Source organism: Prionailurus bengalensis, chromosome A3 (genome assembly GCF_016509475.1).
Source record: "Prionailurus bengalensis isolate Pbe53 chromosome A3, Fcat_Pben_1.1_paternal_pri, whole genome shotgun sequence".
Lineage (NCBI taxonomy): Eukaryota > Metazoa > Chordata > Mammalia > Carnivora > Felidae > Prionailurus > Prionailurus bengalensis.
Window position 1 is genome coordinate 132,013,417 of NC_057354.1, and position 24,444 is coordinate 132,037,860.

At 51.6% G+C, this 24,444-nt stretch overlaps 1 protein-coding gene across 7 annotated transcripts in view; it reads right to left on the reverse strand.

Annotated features, from left to right (window-relative positions):
• Window positions 1-24,444, reverse strand: part of LPIN1 (lipin 1) — a 129,755-nt gene that overhangs the window by 94,789 nt on the left and 10,522 nt on the right. The gene's annotated exons all lie outside the window — the stretch shown is intronic.

Sequence of the window (24,444 nt, forward strand, 5' to 3'; positions counted from 1 at the left end):
ACGTGATACTCAAAAACATACACGTTCCAAGTTCAACTGTGGCAGCCCAGAGTCAACAGCCTTTGAAGCCCCTTTGGCCTGTCTCCCTTGTCCTGTCACCCCCTCACCCTGTCACCCTACCTGCGACCCACTGGACGCACTTAGCTTTTCCAGTCTATGTTGCTGATCGGCTGATACTTCGTGGTGTTTGTTACTTGATATCACTGTTTATCGGGTTTCCCTCGGGGGGTCATGTACTGAGGGAGGCAGTGGGAATGCAGAGGTGAATACAAATGTAAACCTTGCCCTTGAGTCACTCGTAATCTAGCAGGGGTTGGGCCACAAGACAGGTAGAAAATTTGTCATGGCTGAGGCCACCAGAACAGGCCCAGGGTCCCGTGGGAGCACAGGAGGGAGCTCACAGCTTTCCTGCAGGGAATGCGAGGAATCCCGTGCCATCCACAGAAGGTCTGAGCTGCTTCTGAAGGATAAGGGGGCTCTTGGAGAAGAGAGGAGGGAGAAAGGCCTTCCCAAGCAGGGAAGAGAGCAAGTTCAAAGAAACAAAGGCATCGTATGTTTATTTGGGGGAGGCCCCCGTGACGGGAGAACAGTCACTGCAAGGAGACATGAGGGGCCCTCGATAGGTCCACGGTCAGGAGACGTGGGGACTGTGGGGCCATTTTCTCCTTTACAGAAAAGCCCTCCTCAAACAAAATCCTTTGGGAGGCCATACGTAACCAGACAGAACGGGAACTTTTCAGTTGTATCAGGGAAGGGGCCCAGAGTCCTTGTCTTGGCTGCAGAACCCTGAGGTTCCAGAGAACACAGTCTGAGAACAGTCGGTGGGCACAGTGGGAGCCCCAGGGAGTGGGAGGAGCAGACCTGTGTCTTACAGGATCATTCTGACGTCTGATATCGGAGGCAGAGGAGTGAATTTAAAGGCTATTCCAGGGGTGCCTGGGTGGCTCAGTCGGTCAAGCGTCCAACTCTTGGTTTCGGGTCAGGTCATGATCTCTCACAGTTTGTGGGTTTGAGCTCTGCGTCGGGCTCTGCACTGACAGGATGGAGCCTGCTTGGGCTTCTCTCTCCCCTTCTCTCTCTTTCTCTCTCTCTCCCTCTCTCTCTGTACCTCCCCGTTTGTGCTGTCTCTGTCTCTCTCAAAATAAATAAACTTAAAAAAATGTAAAGGCTCTTCCAGCAAAGGATGGTCAGGAGGTGAGCCAAGGAGAGGGCAGGGGGCGCTGAAGGGGGAAGGGTGGCTGAAAGCCCCTCCTCGTGGCAGGAGTGGTGAGTGATTTGGATTGGCTGGGTGGGCGAAGAGGGAGATTTCAAGGGCGACTGAAGTCCCTGGCCTGGGTGCCTAGGTAGATGATGGTATCATTAACTAAATGAGAAAAACCGGAAGGATAAATTTGGGGAGGACTTTTCTAGTATCCTGGAACCACATCTGGAGTAAGAGGGATAGAGTTTCCTCTGACAAGCCCTGGGAAAGGCGGCAGACGCGGGTTAAGGGGTTCCCCCTCCCCACCCCCCACCCCCGCCAAGTCTGGATCTTTGTTGGGAAAGCGGGGCACGAAGATGGGGTTCTTCATCTATACACTGCTTAATGTGGTCCTTAGTTCAGTCCCGATTTCAACAGAAACACTTCTGGGAATCCAGCTACTGGCCCCATTTCAGCTCCTGTGGAATATTACAGCATGCCTCTAAAGAATCATGCAACTTGGATACAGATGCTCTGGACCATCCAACTCAAATTCCTCCTGGAGCACGAGCACGCGCTGGGCACAATGGCTCCACTCACTCCAGATTCACGAGGCCGGGCTGGAAGGCCAAGAGCAGCTGAAATCCACAATGCTTGCATTTGATCCCGATTAAAGACCAAGTTTCACATCGAATACCAAATGCGTTCTACTGCCAGGGGAACTCTGAACCCTCCAAGGGTCTGGTTTGATTTCAGAGATTAAACGTAAGCACAAGAACAAAAAATGGCGAACTCGTGTCTTTCAACAAGTACTTTCTCTCAAAATTAAGAAGAAAATGAATAATCTCCTCCCCCCTTCCCCCAACTGTTTGTCTGCTGCTTTCCAAAATTCTAACGCAGAATTGGAAGTCCAGCCTTCGGAGCCTGTGCGCCACACGGGGAACAGTCACGGCGGACCCCAGACACGAACTTGGGTTTGAACCTCCGTTCTCCCACTAGAGCTGTGTGGCCTTCGACGCAGAATTCCAGCCTCAGTAGTCTCATCTGTGAAGAGAGGGAAACGCTGAAATGGTTTCCTCAGAGGCGACGTAAGAATGGCGAGATAATATGCCGTGTAAAACAAGAACACACCACACGCGTATCAGCTGCTGCTCGTGGGTGATGACCCTACAGTTCAGACTCATTGTCAGGAATAGATGAGCGTCTTCCCAACAGCTGGGTTGTTCTTCCCTTATTTATACTCTGAGCCGCATAATTGCTCGGGTCCTTCTGTAGGTAGGAGTTGCAGATTCACGTTTCTGTTCCACCCCTGCTGAGTAGGACCCCGTGAAATGCACGGTGGCACTCACCTAATTCGTGGCTGTTTTCCATCTCTACATGTTTTTTTTTTTCCTTTCAGTCCTCATTTAATTTATATGTAGGCAATTGCCGTGGACCGAATGGGTGTGTCCATGCCAAATTCAGATGTTGATGCCCTAACCCCCCGTTCTATGGTATTGGGGTTGGGGCCATTAGGGTTAAGGTCATTAGGGTAGAGACCTCATGAAGGGCGTAAGTGCCTTGTAAGGAGAGATAGGAGAGAGATGTCTCCCTGCCGTGCAAGGACACATCAGGAGGGTGGTTTTCTACAAGCCAAGAAGGGGTCTCCCAACAAAACCCCACCATGATGGCACCCAGATCTCGGACATCCAGCCTCCAGAGCTATGAGAAATGTGGATCATTTAAGCTCCCCAGTCTATGGTGTTTTTGTTAGAGCAGCCTGAGCTGGCTGACAGAGATCCTGTTATGTTTCCAACCATCTTCTGTCCATGGTCATACACAGTGAAGGATACAAACATGATGGACAGATAAATGGGTAGGCCAATGGATACAGAAAAATGGGAGACATGCTTGGGGAACGAACCCAGTCAATGTGCACAGATGAACAGACAGAAGATAGCCAGACCCTTCCCTTCTGTCTTTTCATTTTCTGCTGTGTTTTGCCCGCTCACCTGACCACACTGATCGGTACAGGCTAAGGACTGGTGCAGGTTGAAATAGAACCACAAAGACTGGTCCTAGCCTGGCCAGGGCCTCTGCCAGTTAGAAGTGGAGTCATATGGGGGGCGCCTGGGTGGCTCAGTTGGTGAAGCGTCTGACTTCGGCTCAGGTCGCGATCTCACGGTTTGTGGGTTTGAGCCCCGCGTCGGGCTCTGTGCTGACAGCTCGGAGCCTGGAGCCTACTTCGGATTCTGTGTCTCCTTCTCTCTCTCTGCCCCTCTCCTCCCCCCAAAAATAAATAAACATTAAAAAATCATATTATGAGAGTCAAGCGAGAGGCGTACTTGGAGGTGACCAGCACGTACCGTGTACTTGGGGACGCTGAATTTGAATCTCAGTTGCCTATTGATGAAGATCAAGTTCCAGGTCACAGTCCCTTAGGTTCCTCATGGGTTCAGGCTCTGTTACACCCCTTTCCCACCATTTGCTAGAGTTTACATGTATGAGCCCTGGGTCCAAATGCAAATTCAGTCCTGTGTGGCTCCAAAGGTCTTGCTTCAGTTTCGTGGATAGACAAACATTTGGACAGCAGGTTCCCACAAGCACAGAAGGGGGAAGGCGGGATCTCCAGGCAGAAACGCTTCCAGACTGCCAGGCGGAGAGGCCACAGCGATAGTCCAGGCGGTGCCCGTTTACAAAAGGGGTCCCCTAAAGTTCATTTGTGAACTTATTTCTCGGCAGAGAATAACATTTTCACACAGAAACAGTTCTATCCAAATGAGTTCACTTCTCCGGGGAAGGGGAGGGCAGAGGAATCCACATCGGAGCTGAACAAACAGCAGTCCTTCTGGCTGGAGTCGTAAGAGCACGGAGTTCCATTTATAAAGCCTCCTTTGGGGGGAAAATTCATTCCAACTCCAACCGAAGTTTCCAGGGAGACACAGGAACGGTCCAGGGTACGATGGAAGGACCATCATCGCTCTGGGGATCCAGCAATTCAGGCTCTAGCTCCGTTTCTCAGGTGCAGGGGGAAATGGAGGAGGCTTGGGCAAAATACTTCCCTTCCTTGGGTCTCGATTTTTCCATCAGCCCAAAGATGGGAGTTGCATCTTTTGGGTGATTCCTCGGCACTTTTTATCGCCAACCTTCGGCAAGTCTAAACGTCCACGCCCTCCGACATCATGAGCCCAGTGACAAAACCCCCGTTCTTTTCTGTCACTATGACTTGAAATAAAGGAAGATGGTAAGGGACAGTTTGTTCTGGCTGGGGGGCAAGTGGGGTGAAGCGGACGAGGCTGAAATTAGACAAAGTCAGGCCCTAACCTGGGCCCCCCTGAGAGTTCCCCAGACCCCGCCCCCCCCGAAATGGGAGAGAGCATCCGTAGTCCAGGGAATTAGATGTAAGCCCTGGCTATAATATTTAATCATGCTTGGTGTTGAGTAGATCACTTCATGTCTGAGGAATTCCTTTCCCTCAATTACGAAATGAGGTAAATAATACTTCGTCCGCCTTCAAAGCTCGCAAGGGCAAAATTAGTGCTTCCAAAGTCCCAGCTCTCTGACCCACTGTCTGAGCTCATGGGATTACACTGGGCCCACTTGGATAATCCAGGCTAATCTCCCTATTTTAAGGTCCGTGATGAGTAACCTAAATTCCATATGCAAGCTTACTTCTTTTTCTCCATGTAATTAATAATATTCACAAGTTCCAAGGATTAGGATACCTCTGAGGGACCACTGTTGTGCCTGGCACAGCCTCCTGATGGGATCGCCCACATCCCCACGTGCCATCCTGCCGTTCAGTCCCCGTGCTGCAGCCGTGGTCATCTTTGTGGACAGGCTGGTCACGTCACTTGAAAATCACTCAAGGAAATAGATACAATGTTTACAATGTTTTAACCTCTTCCTTAACTTGGTGAACAAAGTTCCCACCCACCCGTCCAGTCCCATCTCCCTCTTCTTGCTCCTTGTGATCTCTCTGACCCAGTCACCCCGGCCTTTTAACCCTTCCTATTCAACCTACTTCCTCCAGCCACAGGGCCTTTGCACGTGCCGTTTCCTCTGCCTGAGACACATGTCGGCTGATTAGCTACTACTCATTGCCAGACCAGACCACTGCCAAGCGTCACCTCCTCAGAGAGGCTGCCCCTGGCCTCCTCAACTGGATCACATCACAACTGCACCCCCTCACAATACCCTTATCGCTCCTTAATAGCACATAACACAGTTTGCAAGGTTATGTTTGTTTGCCGAATTGTTCACCTAATGACAGTTTCTTCCATAAGGGACAGGGCCTATGGTTCTTATCGTTGTATCCCCAGCAGTGCCTGGCACATAGTAGATATTCAATAAATACGTACTGAATGGAAGAATAAAAGCATGATTTTTTCAATATACAGATGAGGACCCTGGAGCTCAGAAGGTCGAGGGACTTAGACAAGGTCACAGAGCTAGCGGTTGGGGGGGGGGGGGGAGGGGAGGTGTGAGCTGGCATATGACCCGGGTTTGATTGACTTCAAAGTCATGGCATCACTCTGTCTGCATTTCAGTCTGTTGGGGTGGAAGGGGGCTATGCATGCCCTGATTTGTGTGCACTTTTCCTAAGGAAAAGAGGAAGGTGGTGTTGGTCCCCGTGGCTCTTTGGTGGCTTCATGTCTTAGGCCTTTGTCTGACCAACGCTGTGGCCCGTAACCACTAAGGGGAAGTTTTCGCCTGGCCCTGGTACATCCTCCTGGTCACCTGTGTGAGAGCTGAGCTCGCCCAGGCCTCACCATTGACCGGCGGTGACCGCCCTGCCCCCGCGCCCTGTGGTCACCCAGCCATTTGTCACATAAGTGCACCTGTCCTGGAGGGGTGCTCAGCACATGGGGGTCCAGGCAGCGGGAACCGCATGGGATACAGGCCCGCAATGGGAGTCGGGGTGTCGGATGACCCAAGGCTATGGGATCCCAGCTTGTGACCATGAGCGTTTGTGCCCTTCCACTGGCCTCAGTATCCCCGTATCATGAGGGGGCTGGAGTGGACAGAATACGTCCCCTTCCGGCTCGGGCAGTCTGTGTTCTCCTGGGTATCCGTGGTATGCTCTGTGAGTCCACACTGAGCCCGCCCTGCACAGTGTCCTGGGGAAGGGACTTCACTTCCCGGATAGAAACCCCTCCCCACAGAGAAGTGAGCCCGGCACAGGCTCCTCCCCAAGCCCCATCTTCCACTGCAGCCACTGGACAGACGGACGAGGGGGTCGGCACCCTGCCCGGCTCTGCCCAGGACACTGGCCCTCACCACTGCCACTGCTTCAGGCCCAGACGTGACCCCAGGACTGTGCTCAGCAAAGGAAGCTCGAGCCTCACGTGGGGCGTGTAGGCGTTGTGCATGCACACTCGTGTGCATTAGATGGCCTCGGGTTCTTTGCTGTGGCTCCCAGTGACAGGCCGAGTCCAACAGCCCTGCCCTACAATGCGCCTATTTACGAAAAGAAGCTGCACAGCCTGCAAACGTATGCACGTGCATGCATGTGTCGATACAAGGATAGAATAGGCTGGAAAACAAGAACACAGCCTCCAATCAGAGGGTTCTAATGGGGAAATTTGGTTTAATTTAATTGAAATTAACTTACTACAGGCAATCATTGAGCACCCAGTGTTTGCCAGGCACCATGCCAGGAGTTAGGAATCCAGAAAAACGGAAGAGCCGGTCCGGTGCTCTGGGAAGGGCCAGGAGCCTGGGGAAGACCCCAGGGAGGGCCAGGGTTAGACCCCAGGGTTCTCAGGGCAATGACTTCAGGCTGCTTGGGCGCTCAAAACCCTGGCCTCCAAGCCTGGAAGACTGGTTGTTCCGAGTCTACCAGTGGGCAGCCCGGAGCCACGCCATCCCCCAAGCAGCGCAGTGGGTCCCGAGGCCTCTCCGGGGACGGGGGTGCAGGTTGCACAACACCAGCTCCGTGGCGGAGGGACAGATTTGGAAACATTAGAGGAAACAGAGATAAAGATTCTTTTCCTTCATAGCTTCTCGGTGCCCGTATGTCACTGTACATCACCAGTCTCCAAGAGGAAACATAGAAAGTGGCATGTCCCCAAACTGTGCAATCTTGAAACCCCCTTTTCACTGAATAAATGGTGGGGGTTGTAAGTCAGGGAACTTAGTCTGGAGAAATTGTGCCGCAGAGGTAACAGGAGTTGTGTCCAACGCTGGGGGCCATTCATGCAGCCTTCCCACCTCCTCCAACCCCCCCACCCCCAGTGGAGGCTTAGGTAGCAGCTTCAAGAAAACCATGTCTGGGGGTGCCTGGGTGGCCCAGTCGGTTGAGCGTCTGACTCTCGATCTCGGCTCAGGTCACGATCTTACGGTTTGTGGGTTCGAGCCCCACGTCCAGCTCGTCACTGACCGCCCGGAGCCTGCTTGGGATTCTGTCTCTCCCTCTCTCTCTGCCCCTCCCCTGTTCACACACTATAAATAGATAGATAGCTATAGGATAGATGATAGATAGATAGATAGCTATATGATAGATGATAGATAGATAGATAGATAGATAGATAGATAGATAGATAGATACTTTAAAAAAAAAGAACGCAAGTCTGAATGGGGAGACTCACGGAAGGAGTGAGAGGAGATAAAATAGTGAGACAGGAATAGATGTTTCTGCACTGAGGCCAGAGTGAGGGACGGTGACCCAGCCCGCCCAGCTTGCTCCTCACGCTGTCCTTGCTGCAGAGACCCCTGGGCACGCACCAGGAATCCCTTCTTCACCAGGCCAGGCCAAGCAAGCCAAGGTCCGTCTTTCTCAAGCAACCCCTTTACGTGCTGTATTAACCACGTGTTTTATCTTCTGCATTTTTTTTAAAATTTTTTTTTAACGTTTATTTATTTTTGAGACAGAGAGAGACAGAGCATGAACGGGGAAGGGGCAGAGAGAGGGAGACACAGAATCCGAAACGGGCTCCAGGCTCTGAGCTGTCAGCACAGAGCCGGATGCAGGGCTCGAACTCACGGACCGTGAGATCGTGACCTGAGCCGAAGTCGGCCGCTTAACCGACTGAGCCACCCAGGCGCCCCTGCATTTTGATGCTCTAATATTTAGGACCTTGCTGACCATGCAGAGACTGCCCCCTCCCCCAGACCTGCCAAGGAGAGAAACCAGTATCATCTCCACACCACAGGGCACTTACTCTTGTGACTAAAAAGGAATATCAGCAATATTTGTTTATTTTCTTAAGAATAAAAAACTCGGGGGGGGGGGGGCGCCTGAGTGGCTCAGTCGGTTAAGCGTCCAGCTTCGGCTCAGGTCATGATGTCGCGGTTTGTGGGTTGGAGCCCTGCATCGGGCTCTGTGCTAATGGCTCAGAGCCTGGAGCCTGCTTCAGATTCTGTGTCTTCCTCTCTCTCTGCCCCTCCCCTGTTCATGCTCTCTCTCTTTCTCAAAAACAAGTAAACATTTAAAAAAAAAAAAAAAAAAAAAAAAAAGAATAAAAAACTCAGGGCGCCTGGGTGACTCAGTCGGCTAAGCGTCCTAGTCTCGATTTCGGCTCAGGTCATGATCTCACAGTTCGTGAGTTCGAGCCCCAGGTCAGGCTCTACGCTGACAGCACAGAGCCTGCTTGGGATCCTCCCTCTCTCTCTCTCTCTCTCTCTCTCTCTCTCTGTCCCTCACCACTCGTGCTCACTCACTGTCTCCCTCAAAATAAATCAACTTAAAAACAAAAAAAGAATAAAAAACTCTTACTAGTGACCCAGTTGAAATCCAGCGTTCCACGATTGGCTTTTTTGGATCCCAGAGCTCAGTGACATTTATGAGAAGTGAGAATTTCTTTCCTATGCAAACCAACCAACAAATCCAGAGCCCATAATTCAACCACCTCCTTGACAAGGCACTCACACGTGGCCACCATCCACCCGCCGTCCATCTGGAACCGCGGGGCCAGGTACCAGACCGCGAGGGAACAGCCCTAAGCCCCAGAACCTGCTGGAATCATTCACGCCAGCCAATCCAACGCCCACTTACCCTACCTGCCATTCCTTCCCCGTGGAAACCACAGTAAAGCCTCCTGCCCACGTTTCTCTCCGTGCTCCCTCTGCTTCCACCTGTGGCCCCATGTGGAGGGTCATGCCTCCCGTTTCTAGGGATCTGTGAGTATTACAAAATTCTTCCTTCGCGACGGTCATTTCCATGTCTGTGTGTCTTACCACACCTGAGGAAAACAACTCTTAGGTGGCCTCAGAACATCTGTCATCCTAGTGCCGCAAGACCGGAAGGTGAAACTCCACAGAAACAGCCCTGGTAACACCGGGGCATTGAATGCCCAGGGGGGATTACGCAAAATAGTCAAGGGACAGCTTCAGCACTGCCGCTGATGAAACCAAACAGATACGCAAGCAACCAGAAAGGACACATCAGCCCTGGATACAACAATGAGTGATACAGGTAGATTTTTATGGGGTAACTACAACAGCGACTCTAGAATCTGACAGACTTGAGCTCAAATCCTAGACCCATCACAAACTCAGTGTGTGGCCTTGACCTGGTCATGTAACTTTTCTTGTGCTCCAGATTTTTCAACCCTAAAACGGGCGATAGGAATATATTGTAATTGTGTGGAGGATTAAATATGGATGAAGTTAAAGCACGTAGCACAGACACCATTATACGTTATGCATTCAGTAAAGGTCATATAGGGGCGCCTGGGTGGCTCAGTCTGTTAAGCATCTGACTTCGGCTCAGGTCATGATCTCGTGGCTCCTAGATTTGAGCCCCGTGTTGGGCTCTGGGCTGACAGCTCAGAGCCTGCTTCGGATCCTTTGTCTCCCTCTCTCTGCACCCCTCCCCGACTCGCACTCTGTCTCTCTCTCTCTTTCTCAAAAATAAACATTAAAAACTTTTTAAATAAAAAATAAATGCTGTATATTATTATTATTATTATTACTATATTTATAAATGGCATTACTGCAGATCTGGTGCAGTTACTCATTCTTTTTGTTGTTTTTTTTTTAATTTTATTTTTTCGAATTTATATCCAAATTAGTTAGCATATAGTGCAATAATGATTTCAGGAGTAGATTCCTTAGTGCCCCTGACCCATTTAGCCCATCCCCCCTCCCACAACCCCTCCCATAACCCTCAGTTTGTCCTCCATATTTATGAGTCTCTTCTGTTTTGTCCCCCTCCCTGTTTTTATATTCTTTTTGTTTCCCTTCCCTTATGTTCCTCTGTTTTGTCTCTTAAAGTCCTCATATGAGTGAAGTCATCTGATTTTTGTCTTTCTCTGACTGACTAATTTCACTTAGCATAATACCCTCCTGGGGGCGCCTGGGTGGCTCAGTCAGTTGAGCGGCCGACTTTGGCTCAGGTCATGATCTCGCGATCTGTGAGTTCAAGCCCCGCATCGGGCTCTGTGCTGATGGCTCAGAGCCTGGAGCCTGCTTCGGATTCTGTGTCTCCCTCTCTCTCTGACCCTCCCCCACTCTCACTTTGCCTCACTCTGTCTCTCAAAAATAAATAAATGTTAATAATACCCTCCTGTTCCATCCACGTAGTTACAAATGGCAAGATTTCATTCTTCTTGATTGCCGAGTCATACTCCATTGTATATACAGACCACACCTTCTTTATCCATTCATCCATCGATGGACATTTGGGCTCTTTCCATACTTTGGCTATTGTGGATAGTGCTGCTATAAACATGGGGCTGCATGTGTCCCTTTGAAACAGCACACCCATATCCTGTGGATAAATGCCTAGTAGTGCAATTGCTGGGTCAGAGGGTAGTTCTATTTTTAGTTTTTTTGAGGAACCTCCATACTGTTTTCCAGAGTGGCCGCACCAGCTTGCATTCCCAGTAATTACTCATTCTTATTGACTATCCATTGTGTGGGCCACCTGGGCCAGGGGTTGTGGACACACTTGAACGTCGAGAAACCAGTGAGGACTAGATTAGTCAAGTCCGATCATACATCGATCAAGCATTTGCTACATTCCACGCCCTGTGCTAAGTACCTAGTTCATCACTGGGGCAATCACCAAAATGACTAAGACATGATCACCCAAGTCATTCACAGTCTAGCAGGAAAAACGGTGCAGAAACGAATCTGAATACCCTACCTAGCGAATGCTATCGTGGAAGCATGAACCAAGTGCTGGGGTAGTTCCGAGAGACGACGATCTCCTAGGGAGAGATGAGGGAGGCTCAGGAACGTCATCGCAGAAGAGCTGGGTGCTGACGATCGAGCAGGAGTTCACCAGGCCGACAAGGAAGGGTGCGGCAAGCGGAAGTAAAGGCACGTGCACAAGGAGACGCAAATAACGGCATCGTCAGCCAGCGAGGAGACAAACAGAGAGCGCGGAGAGCAGAGCTGAGGAAGAGCAAGGACTCTGCCATTCGGGAGGAGGACCTGAGGACTGAGACGGGCAGAACTGGGGTGTCGCGGAGGTGTTTTGTCCCAGAAGTGACAGTGGGATACCAGCCGAGGCTACAGGGGATCAGCCTGGGGGCCCAGGGGTGCTCAGTGGCTCTGGGAGCGGGCAGGCAGCCGCCAATGACAGCCGCCACCGAGGGAGTGGCGACCTCGTGCTGAGAGATGCACTGGGCGCCTGCTGGGCACGTACACGTGTGTCTCTGGAGGCCTCGCACCTCCGTGAGATGCAGTTCCACGTGCATCCACCTGGAAATGCAGAAGCGAAGGCTCAAAGCAGCATCACGTGACCTGCCCAAGGTCACACGCAGCAGAAGCGGCCAAGCTGCGAACGAGCCCAGGTCTGCCCAACCCTTTCCCTCCAGAGGGGCAGGGGGCTGTTGCAGTGGCCCATCAGGAGGGCATGGGGGGTGGCGGTGGGCCGGGCCAGAGAGAGCACGCGGTGGGACAGAGGTCAGCGTGAGAGCCTGGGAAGTGGGGACACACACCCACGGGCACCGCACCACCGGGCTGAGGTCGGTTAAGCCTAAAGGGGCCCCGGGGTGTAGCGCTGTGCCCCTGCCCTTGGGCAGATGCTGGGGGCCCCACGTGGGGGAGAACAAACTGAACGGCAGGTAACTGGACACCAAGCCCCCAGCACCCAAGTCACGCCCAACACAGGGTGACCAGTAGAGGCTACTTAAAGGGACTTCAACTATGCATCAGGGTGATGACCTGAGGCCACGTATCCGGCTTCTCAATGTGCAGTAAGGACGTGCACCTGCCATGTGCTAGGTGCTCCCACATTCAATTCCTGTCCTCCTTCTCTAAGCACTATGGGCGTTACCGTCCTGGGCTCTCTTTAATGTTTATTTATTTATTTGAGAGACGGAGAGAGAGACGGAGAGAGAGAATCCCAAGCAGGCACCGCTCTGTCGGCACAGAGCCCGACGCGGGGCTCAAACTCACAAACCGCGAGACCGTGACCCGAGCCAGAAATCAAGACCACGACACTTCACCGACTGAGCCAGCCAGGCTCCCCGTCCGGCCGAGTTTCAGAAAGGTTGAGTCGTTTTTCCCAAGGCCGCACAGCTGACATGCTCTTTCCCCCCTAAACCTTCACTCAGCTGGACAGCTCCTACTCACCCTGCGCCTCCTTTGTCACGCCCAGCCACCTCCTGCGACCTATCACGTCCTCATCACCTTGCTCACACCTCAGTGCTCACACTTGTCGCACTGCCTGACCGGTCTGTCCCCCACCAGACCAGCCGGTTTTATTCTTCCTGTTCCTCAGAGCCTGGCACACCGTGGCCTCTCGGTGACCATTGACGGAACGGACGAGCATCACGACCGCAGGTGTGGTCAGCCAGCGGACGGGCTGTATTTGTAGCTCACAGACTGTAAACTGACAATTTCTCAGTGTATCTGAGGGACTACCTGTGGACGCGGCAATTAACGGGGGACAGAGTTTGAGGAGAAGGTAAGAGGTAGCCTCAGGACAGGGTGTGAAGGTTGGGCTTCCATCTCCTCCCTATTCTGTGGTCTCTCTTTTGAACACCCTCCAGGGACTCCTGACCCCCTTGCGTCTATGAAGGTGCTTGAGCCTGTGGTGTGGTCCAACCCAAACAGACATCCTCCAAGGCTTGGAAGCCATATTGACCACTAAATCAAATCTCATGAATTCACACCAAGCAGAGCTTGGGAGCATGTAACATATTCTATTCTTTTCATTGATCTGTAATGACCATCTTAGCAAGAAAGTACTCCCTAAAAAGGTCTTTATGCGGATGCTTTTTAATAAATTTTTTTAATGTTTTTATTTTTATTTTTGAGACAGAGAGAGACAGAGCGTGAGCAGGGGAGGGGCAGAGAGAGAGGGAGGCACAGAATCCGCAGCAGGCTCCAGGCTCTGAGCCCGTCAGCACAGAGCCCGACGCGGGGCTCGAACTCACAGACCGTGAGATCATGACCTGAGCCGAAAGCAACACTCAGATGCTTAACCGATTGAGCCACCCAGGCGCCCCTATTTCGATGCATTTTTTTTTTAAATATAATTTATTGGCAAGTTAGCTAACATACAGTGTATACAGTATCCTCTTGGCTTCGGGAGTAGATTCCCATGATTCATCACTTACATACAACACCCAGTGCCCATCCCAACAAGTGCCCTCCTCAATGCCTATCACCCATTTTCCCCTCCCCCATCCCCCCAACCACCCTCACTTTGTTCTCTGTATTTAAGAGTCTCGTATGGTCTGCCTCCCTCTCTGAAACTATTTTTCCCCTTCCCTTCCCCCATGGCCTTCTGTTAAGTTTCTCAAATTATGGATGCATTTTTATTTTTTTTTATTATTTATTTTTAATGTTTATTTTGGAGAGAAAGAGACAGAGTGCGAGTGGGGAAGGCAGAGAGAGGAGACCCACAATCCAAAGCGGGCTCCAGGCTCTGAGCTGTCAGCACAGAGCCCCACATGGGGCTCAAACCCACGAGCTGTGAGATCATGAACTGAGCCGAAGTCAACTGACTGAGCCACCCAGGCGCCCCCATGGATGCATTTTTAAAGAGATACAGGGGCGCCTGGGTGGCTCAGTCGGCTAAGCATCCAACCTTGGCTCAGGTCATGATCTCGCGGTCCATGAGTTCGAGCCCCGCATCGGGCTCTGTGCTGACGGCTCAGAGCCTGGAGCCTGTGTCAGATTCTGTGTCTCCCTCTCTCTCTGACCCTCCCCTGTTCATGCTCTGTCTCTCTCTGTCTCAAAAATAAAGAAACGGTAAACAAAAATAATAATTAAAAAAATAAATAAAAAGAAATACGGACCACACCATATGCTGCAGATGAATAATGGTTCCAAAGTGCTAGAAGACCACCTGTTCACGAGAGTGATTTAAAGGAGGCTCAAAGTTGGGGCGCCTGGGTGGCGCAGTCGGTTAAGCGTCCGACTTCAGCCAGGTCACGATCTCGCGGTCCGTGAGTTCGAGCCCCGCGTCGGGCTCTGGGCTGATGGCTCAGAGCCTGGAGCCTGTTTCCGATTCTGTGTCTCCCTCTCTCTCTGCCCCTCCCCCGTTCATGCTCTGTCTCTCTCTGTCCCAAAAATAAATGTTGAAAAAAAAAATTAAAAAAAAAGAAAAAAGGAGGCTCAAAGTGCAGGGGAGAGTATGATCTTGGGCTGTGGGCCCGAGAAATGGCCTCAGGCACGTAGCTGACGCACCAAAGGCAGCTCATATACAGCATTTATACTCTTTTAAGTTTCATGACGAAACTCTGTTCACAAAATGCAAAGCCTGGACCGTGTCCAGAACCACACAGGTTTCCGGTGAGAAGGAGCCTAATAAACAAAGTTCATTGCATTTAAGTAGAGCCAGCAGCCACCCCCCGAAGAGCACCGAGAATTTCAGAACCACAGGAGAAAGGAATTCTGCCCGTGTTTCCAAGTGTGGATGTGGGGCATCGGGCACGTTCAGAGTCGCGTCTTGAAAACGAATCTCAGCCCCAAAGCGGGTGGGTTTCTCTCCAGAAACAACTACCAAGAGCACGAGGAAGCTGCTGCCTCTGGAGATACCCCACCCACGTGTTCTTGGATTTCTCGGAAGAGAAGGGTGATCTGGGAGCCTGTCACCGTGGCCCAGATTCTGGGAGGGACTTTTCAATGAAGAACTCAGAGGAAGCCCCTGACCTTGAGTACATCCAGTCCCTTCCAAGAAAGCATCCGGTCTCCTGAGACATGTTGGAAAGCAGGCAGCAAACAAGAGGCCGTGACATCAGCGGAATCAGGATAAGGCGGGACACGGCACGTCCCTGACACGCCAGAGCTGAGCTGACTGGGACACAGCCAGCCACACCACTAGAGAGTCAGGGCCACAGGGAGGGGCACGAGAGGGACAGGTTGCCTGCTGCTTGGAAGGAGAGGACACTGCGGTCAGTGCTGAACACAGTGCCACCCCCTGGCCACCATTGGCCTGCCTTCGGCCGGCCGGGACAGAGCAAAGCCAGGAGCTTCCAGGCTGGGGAAGCAGGGAAGCTGGGCCTGCCCTCTCCCTCCACTGAGGGCTGCCTCCGGACCCAAAGTGGGGCTTGCTCCTGGCCTGGTGACAGGAGGGTCACCCAAGGGGCTTGGTACCCAGCTTTGCCGGTGCCCACAGCCATCCAGGCCGACCTAATTAGGTGTGAGTCAGGTTTTCAGCCAAGACAGCTAAGCAAACCCTTCCCTCCTCACCCCACCCCTGAACAGTGGCCTTTCCCTGTGCCCAGGCCAGCCCCCAGCAGGCCAGGAAGGAAACCGCAGGTCTCCACGGCTCAGCAAACACAGCCTCCCAGTACCGGGAGGGCAGAGAGAATTCCTAACTCATGACACACAGACGCAGGCAGGCGGTGGGCTTGCCGGCCAAGGCTGGGAGAAGCGGGAGCCGAAGCCTGGATAGCCCGGAGGGGTCAGGGGGTGCTGCTTCCCGTCCCCGTCATCAGCCACAGGCCTCCAGGAGCTGCCGTCGCTCCGGCCTGGCGGCCAGACGGAGCTCAGGACTGCCGCAAACACACGAGCGGGGCGAGCCTTCTGGAAGATGCAGGAGGCTGGCCTCTGGTCTCAGGGCTGCCCCTCTGAATGAAAGCTCTGCTTATCAAGAGGGACCAGCCGGGGGCTCCACAGAGACAGGCATCATCCTTCCGGGGACTCAGCCTCTGCGGCTGTTCCCATGAGTCACAGCTCCATTCTCGGGGGGGGGGGGGGGGGGGGGGGGGGGGGGGGGGCGAACGCCTTCTCCGGGCCAGAGGCTAGAGATGCTGACCTGGGGAACCGGTGGGGGAGGGAGGACAGCGTGGCGGGAGCACAGGGAGGGTGGCACACGGGAGCACAGCTGAGCTCAGCTGTGAAGGTGAATCGGGATTCTGGAGGCCAATCAGGGAACCGGGAACGGCACAGGGAGACCGGGCACGAGGGTGTCAAAGCTCAGGGCAGCAGCTCCGACAGGCCTGTGACCTGCCGCGGGGCCAAGAAGCAGCCCCCTGGGGGCCGCTCTGGGCTAACGGTGCTGTGCATAGAGCCGGAAGTCAGGCTTCGGTCCTCTTTCTCCCTCCTTTGACCTGAAAGCCTCTGGCTTTCCTTTTTTTTTTTTTTTTTTTTTTTAAGATATATATTTCTATTTTGTTTTTATTTATGTACTTATTTTTAAAATTTTTAATGTTTGTTTTTGAGAGAGAGAGAGACAGAGCGTAAGCAGGGGAGGGGCAGAGACACAAGGAGACAACAGAATCCGAGGCAGGCTCCAGGCTCCGAGCTGTCAGCACAGAGCCCGACATGGGGCTCGAACTCACAAACTGTAGATCATGACCTGAGACAAAGTCGGACGCTCAACCGACCGAGTCACCGAGGCACCCTGAGACTCTGGCTTTCCTGAAGTCGTTGTACCATGACTTAGGGATTCAGCCTGCCTTCCCAGTACAAGGCACAGAGCAAAGCACTCTGTTTGCTGCGTGCAGCTGGCCTCTCAATACATCACTGATTTTCCCATCTCTGCGGGGTCAATCCAATCAACAACAAAAGGCTCTTGCTTCGTTTTGTGTGTTTGTGGCATTTCCAAGACCTCCCTGTGATCCGATCCCCCTGCCGGCTCCTGCCCATCTGTATGCCTTTCCAGCCATCTCCTCTAAAGAGTCGTCTGGTCGTTCAGGTTTCTGCCCCCTCCCTTGTTACCACACCAGAACTGTGCCCAGCAAGGTCACCGACGGTGTCCACGCTGCTCAGTCCAGAAGGAAATTCCTCAGCCCTTCATCTTGCTTTTGATCCATCAACAACACTGACATAATTTCAAACTCCCTCTTTCTTGAAGCACTTTCTTCACCTGGCCTCCAGGACACCAGACTCTCCTGGTTTCTGTTCCTCTTGACCTACAGTGAGTCCTTGGTGACCTAGCCAACCTCATGGCTTTAAATACCCCCCACAGGATCATGACTCCCAAACGTATATTCTTGTATATATGATTTCTCTCCAGACTCATATACCCCACACCCTACTTGGCATCTCCATTTATTTTTGTTTTAATTTTTTTTTTAACATCTTATTTATTTTTGAGACAGAGAGAGAGAGAGAGAGAGAGAGAGCATGAACAGGGGAGGGTCAGAGAAAGAGGGAGACACAGAATCCGAAACAGGCTCCAGGCTCTGAGCTGTCGGCACAGAGCCCGACGCGGGGCTCGAACCCACAGACCGCGAGATCATGACCTGAGCCGAAGTCGGACGCTCGACCGACTGAGCCACCCAGGCGCCCCTGGCATCTCCATTTATGACCTCTGGCAGACGCCTCAAACTTAGTAAGTCTGAACCTCAGCTGACCCCCAGGCTGTTCTACCTGCAGCCTTCCCTGACCTTGGCTGATGGTAACTACATCCTTCCAGGCGCTCGGGCTGAAACCCTTGGAGCGACCTTTCTTCTCTCACACCGACACCTAATTCCTCAGGAAATTCTGATGGCTCTGTCTCTAAGACATGTCCGAAACCTGGCCACTTACCACCACCTCCCGGCCCTCACCGAAGTCTGACCCTCTTCCCTCTCTTCTGGTTTTACTGCAATGGCCTCCCCCCTGGACTTCCTGCTTCTCGTCTTATAAACTACGCCCCACACTGCAGCCAAAGAGGTCAGAAAACATCATCACTGCGTGGCCCAAACCCTGCAAGGGCTCGACGGAGGAGCCCAGGTCGTCACAATGGCCTGCGAAGCCCCATCTGTCCTTTAAAACCAAATGACCAGCTCCTCGACCCCTTTAAATCTTTGCCCGTATATTACCTTCTTAACAAGACCATTCCCGACCACAGTCAGCCCTCACACTTCAGAATCCCAGAGCATTTGTCCCATGTTTTGCCATCGCACTTTTAACCTCTAACACATTATGGCACTTGTGTATATATGATGCTTACTGTTTATGGACGGTCCAGAAGGTGAACTCCACGAGAACACCGCTTTATTTTTTATGTTTGTCTTGGTCAGACGTGTCCACTGATGCGTCCCAAGTTTCTGGCCGGTGGTTGCCACGTAACAGACTCTCAGTAAATATTGAGTGACTGAGTTGAATGAATTGTGGCCTCACGGCTGCCTTGCACGTTGGTTTTAAGATCCTTATTTTATGGGCAGGAACACGAAACCCTAAAACCACATGGTGTCACAGATGACGAGCTGTCACGGAAATTCGCAGATGCTGAGGAAATGACTGGAGAGTGGTACATAGAACATTACGACGATAATAATCTTTTTTTTTATTAGTTAAGGAAATAGTAGGGATGTGGGCCTTCATCATACTAATCTCCATAGCTTTTGTTTACATAAAAGATTTTGTATTTGAAAAAAAATTGCATTTTCGAAAAGTTAGCCATTCCCATTATGTGCTCATCCTGTTAGGTCTTGGGCTGGGAAACTAATGGAGAAAACGAAGAGCCAGGGCTCCGTCCTGATGCGTACAGCACGAGAACACCGTAACCTCCAGGACAAGGCACACCAACGACGGGGCCTGCGTGGAGGCCAGTCCAGGATTCATGGCGGACGAGTGATACAGACGCTCAGTAGTACAGAAGTTCAGAGGCACAGAGAGGGTTGCGGTCAGAGGAATGAGAGGACCTTTGCCAAGACAGGGAGCTGAGCTGAGCTCAGCAGAGCCGAGGGGACAAGGACTTCGCGGATGGTGGGAGACGTCACGGGTGCCCTCTCTGAATCACGTGCAGGCTCATGCGAGGATAACAGAGCATCTGACTTTGACATGTCACTTAACCCTAATGTCTTCACCCACTCACCGAGTAGCGTGTCCTAGACAACCTGCAAAGTCTTTTCTGTTTCAAGGATTCTATAACCCTCGGTGCCAAATTCATTCAATGCTAGGCATCGGGCATGCAGAAATTTTAAAAATGCATGGCCCTTGCCTCAAAGAATTCACAGTCTAATACGGGAGTCGGGCACGAGTTCCTCCAACAACCTTGAGAAGCAGACACATCAAAGATGAGGAGACTGAGGCTCAGAGAAGTGCCAAAGATCAAACACAACCCCTGCCTCGGCGAGCTCCCATTCCAGGGTTGGAGCCAGTGCGAACAACAAGCACTGTTCTCACAATCTCTCACACTCTGAACTGCCTCTGAGTCAGCTGGGGGCTCCTTGTTAAGAATGCAGAGTCATGGGCACCTGGGTGGCTCAGTCCAACTCTTGACCTGGGCGCACGTCATGATTTCACGGTCCGTGAGATCGAGCCCCGCTTCGGGCTCGGCACTCACGGGGCAGAGCCTGCTTGAGTCTCTCTCTCCCCGTCTGCCCCTCCCCTGCTTGTGTGCGTGCTCTCCAAATAAATAAACTTAAAAAAGAAAACAATGCAGAATTTGCAGATGCTGATTTGATAGTCTTGGGTGGGTCTGGAAATTTGAGTTTCTGATCAGCTCCCCGGTGATGCTGATGCGGATGCTGGTCTGAAGATCACACTTTGAATAGCACGGGGCTGTAGATTCAAACCAGCCCAGCCTGCTGACCAGATCATTCAGCAGAGAGCCTGGATCACATTTAGATTATTCTAGAATCTCTAGATCAGTGCCTCCCAAACCTGAATACACATCAGAGTCAGATGGGCAATGCGTTAAACACGCCCAAAGCTCAATGCCAGCAACTTTATTCCATAGGGACGGGATATGGAATTTTGTAGTCTTAAAAAAAAAAAACAAAACTGCTCAGGGATTCTGGCGCACAGCCCTTCTAGAAGATGACTGCCCCCGCCTGATCTTCCTGAGACCCCCGGACAGGCTCTCTGCATTCTCTGTTTCTCTGGCTCTCTAGCTCCACCTACTGTGTCCATCTGGACTGTCACAACCACCTGAACGTCTCCTTTATCCAACGGAACACAAGTCCTGAGAAAGCCTCTGGGGGTTGATCTGAAGTGTATTAACGAAGACTGGACCCCGACCCAAAATAAGACTTCTCGCCCACCTCAGGCAGACTCAGTGCCTTAAATTTCGCAGGCTGCAATATAATCCCAAGATCTCAAGAGCGGAGCCAGAACCCTATTTATCTATGTATCATGGGGCTTAACAAAGGGTACAGAGTATAGACCAAATCAGAGGTGGCGGAATTGAAACAGAGACTTTGAGTTAAGCAATGCCCTTTCCCCTCTTTTTATCAAAGGAAGATATCTGGAGGAGAGGGCAATTTAAAGTTTAAAGTTGAGTTTAAAATTTAAATTTAAAGTTGAGAGAGAAAGAGCATGTTCGGGGGGGAGGCGGGGGGGAAGGGCAGAGAGAGAAGGGGAGAGAGAGAAAGAATCCCAAGCAGGCTCTGCATCGTCAGTGCGACGCTCGACACAGGACTTGATGGAGACCTGAGCTTAAATTGAGAGTCGGGTGCTTAACCAAGGGAGCCACCCAGGCAGCCCTGGAGGAGGGCAGTTTAATTTTCCTCCGGGACACAAAGTGGGCCACACCTGAACGCCGTGTGCCTCCGGGGAAGGAGAGGTGGGAATGTGGGAGGAGGGAAGCACCTGCTGTGCTCCAAGCACTCTCCGCTGAGCACTTTATAAACATTAGGACCCAGGATCTAAGCCTGCTTGCTGATCAGAATCCACTGGGGAGCTCATTAACACTGCTTGCTCCCACGCCCCACTGGACGTCGATGAGTCAGAATCTCTAGAGGCAGAACTCAGGAAGGCTTCAAAGCTCCCAGGGAGTAGGAAATTTGGGAAGTGCTGCATTGCCCTCCCAGCAGCCCATTTCACAGATGAGGCCATCCCCCGCCCCCCCGCCCCCCCGCCTGACCAGACACACACACACACACACACACACACACACACACACACACACAAGGACATGTAAAGGTTTCAACAAGGCATTTGTTAAAATCGTTCATGACGTTCTAAAGGAATAGGTTGGATATCTTGGTAATATTATAAGGAGAACAGTTACTAACACTAACATTCCTAAGGAATGTGAAAATCTGCTTGGATGGAGGCCTCGAGTGGCAGGCCACTGGCTCTATTCTTCCTCTTTCCTTCTTAAGCGTTTTATCAGTGTTGGGTTGACATCAGTCAGAAAGCAAGTCTGTGACTGACAGTCAAAGACAGTGCAGTGAATTTGTGCTCTGGATGCCCCCCTCTGATCCAAAGCCAAGTATATAAAAGAATAAAAGCAAAATGACATAGAGAGGCTCAAAAAAGGGGTTTCATGAGTCACAGACGGATTACGAATGTAAAGCAGGTGTACAAGACTCCGGTCCTGAAGCAGAGGGTGTGGCCAGGACCTGCAAAGGGTCACGTGAGATGGGGCACAGGAGCCAGGCTCCACGCTGAGGCCTGTCCCGGGAAGGGGTTCCCGCTGTTGGCAAAAGAGACCTGAAAATTTCTGCAGCCCTACTGCTTAGGGCCAGGGCTGTGGAGGACAGGGGGAGGGTGATGCCCAACTTGTCAAACAGGACCTAACCGAGAGGCTGTCTGGCTCAGCATCTGTGTAAAATTTCCCCCGTGTCGCCACAAGAAGGGAGCTCTAAGGGGCTCCGATGAGGCCTGGCTCCGGATTGTGCCACCGTGGCCCGGGAGAAAGCTAGTCGAGGGTGAGATCAGGGTGCCAGACTGAGGATGTGTCTCTCAAACCACCCAGCCCTGATGCTGGAGAACAAACTGGGGAGGCAGGCGGGTTTGAGGGAAAAAACCAACAGCAAATGTGAAAACGTAGTCATTCAAAATGAGCCTGAAGGCAAAACTTCTCAACTTAGGAAGAAATGCAAGGCTAGGAAAGACAGCCAAAAATACAAAAACAAACCAAAAACCATTACGAATATGGATTCACACCAAAGTCATTTCACTGAACAGCCTGAGTATGACCTTAAATAAGTAAGAGGCTTGGGGTGTCTGGGTGGCTCAGCCGGTTAAGCGGCCGACTTCGGCTCAGGTCACGATCTCGAGGTCCGTGAGTTCGAGCCCCGCGTCGGACTCTGTGCTGACAGCTCAGAGCCTGGAGCCTGCTTCGGATTCTGTGTCTCCCTCTCTCTCTGCCCCTTCCCCACTCACACTCTTTCTCTCTCTCAAAAATGAATAGACATTAAAAAATAAATAAATAAGAGGCTTAAAGATAAAGATTGAGGAATAACTTGCATTAAAAAGAAGAATTATGAAACAGGTGGATATGAAAATGACACAAAAGTCAGTAGCTAGGACCAGTTCGAAGTCTTGGGTATGAAAAGTACAGCCATTGAGATTAAAATGAAGGTATCAGGGGCACCTGGGTGGCTCAGTCGGTTAAGCGTCTGAATCTGGCCCAGGTCACGATCTCGTGGTTCCCAAGTTCAAGCCCCGCGTCAGGCTCTGTGCAGACAGCTCAGAGCCTGGAGCCTGTTTCAGATTCTGTGTCTCCCTCTCTCTCTCTGTCCCTCCCCCACTCATGCTCTGTCTGTATCTCTCAAAAATAAATAACCATTAAAATGAAGGTATCAGAGGATCCAGCTAGGATCACGGGTTGACAGTGATCAACCTCTCCCTTCCCTTTACTGAGCCTCTTCTCGAACCCAGACCCCATTAGGGGCTAGGAAACCAGAGATCTGTGTGGCCCGCTTTCTGTTCTTAAGAAGTTCGTCTTCCAGTAGGGAAAAAGAAACGCTGTGGAACCGATCAATAAAGTCTAAGCGAGCACCTAGACTCGTAGACACAAGTCACGACGGGCACCAGATGCGGGTGGAATTCACTTGGCCTCCAAGGGCAGAAGAGGGCCTTGAAAGAAAAGTAGGCGCTCTCTGGACAAAGAGCTGGGGAGGGAGCGTGGTGAAATCACGAATAAGGGCAAAGGGGTGATGGGGCCATTTGGTGAACCCTTGCAAGCCCGGTGTGATGAGAACCGTGCCTCAGCCAAAAAATAAAAGATAAAATAATTGTGCCTCAGCCCTCAGCGCGATCACCAACAGAGCCTCTAAGAAAAACAGAGATGCCCGGGCCCAACCCCTGGGTTCTGATTTCTGATTCTGATTCTGACCATTTGGAAACTCTGTGATTCTGAGGTCTAGGACCAAGAGCAACTTCAAGACCCCCATGAGGCCAGCTTTGCGGGTGAGGTTAGATCAGGTGACCAGCCAGCAAGGCCTCTTCCGGTCCAACATTCAAGGCCCTTCTTTCACCAGAAAGGGTCCAAGGGCGGGACCCACGGAGAACAGTGTCTCTCCAGCCTGCTCCCTACCCCACCTACTGTCACGCCTAAGGGGCGCTGGGATTCATTGGAAAATGACCAGCATTCCAATGAGATGGTCCCTGCCGGAGAACCAATCTCCAGCCCAGCATCGGGGCTAAGCCGAGGCATGCAGGCTGGGAGAACTGGTTCCCGTCACACTCAGAGTCCACTCCTATGAAAGCTGTCCTGAGAAAACCAGGAAGGCGGGCTTTCCAGTGGAGAGAGCAGGGTCTTTTCAGCAGGAGGCCCGCGCTGGAATTTCTGTTGCTCTGCTGGGTATAACCTCTCTAAGCTCCTCTGTGTAACCTGAGGCTAATAATCCGCTGACAGGGTTGTTATAAGGACTGGTAAGACAGAAGGGAAAACGTCTCCCAGGCTCCTAACATATAAAAAGCACTCAGGAAACAATAATAATACACCTAGACACTTATCACTGTGAAAGCACTCAATTTATCCATAAACTGGGACACCCGGGTGGCTCAGTCGCTTAAGGGTCCGACTTCGGCTCAGGTCATGATCTCACAGTCCGTGAGTTCGAGCCCCGCGTCGGGCTCTGTGCTGACAGCTCAGAGCCTGGAGCCTGCTTCGCATTCTGTGTCTCCCTCTCTCTGTTCCTCTCCTGCTCGCACTCTTTCTCTCTCTCAAAAAGAAATAAAAAATTTTTTAAAAGAAACGATAGTTCTTTAAAAATAAATAAATTATCCATAAACTGAGAATAACTCATATGCTTGCAAAATGCTATTAT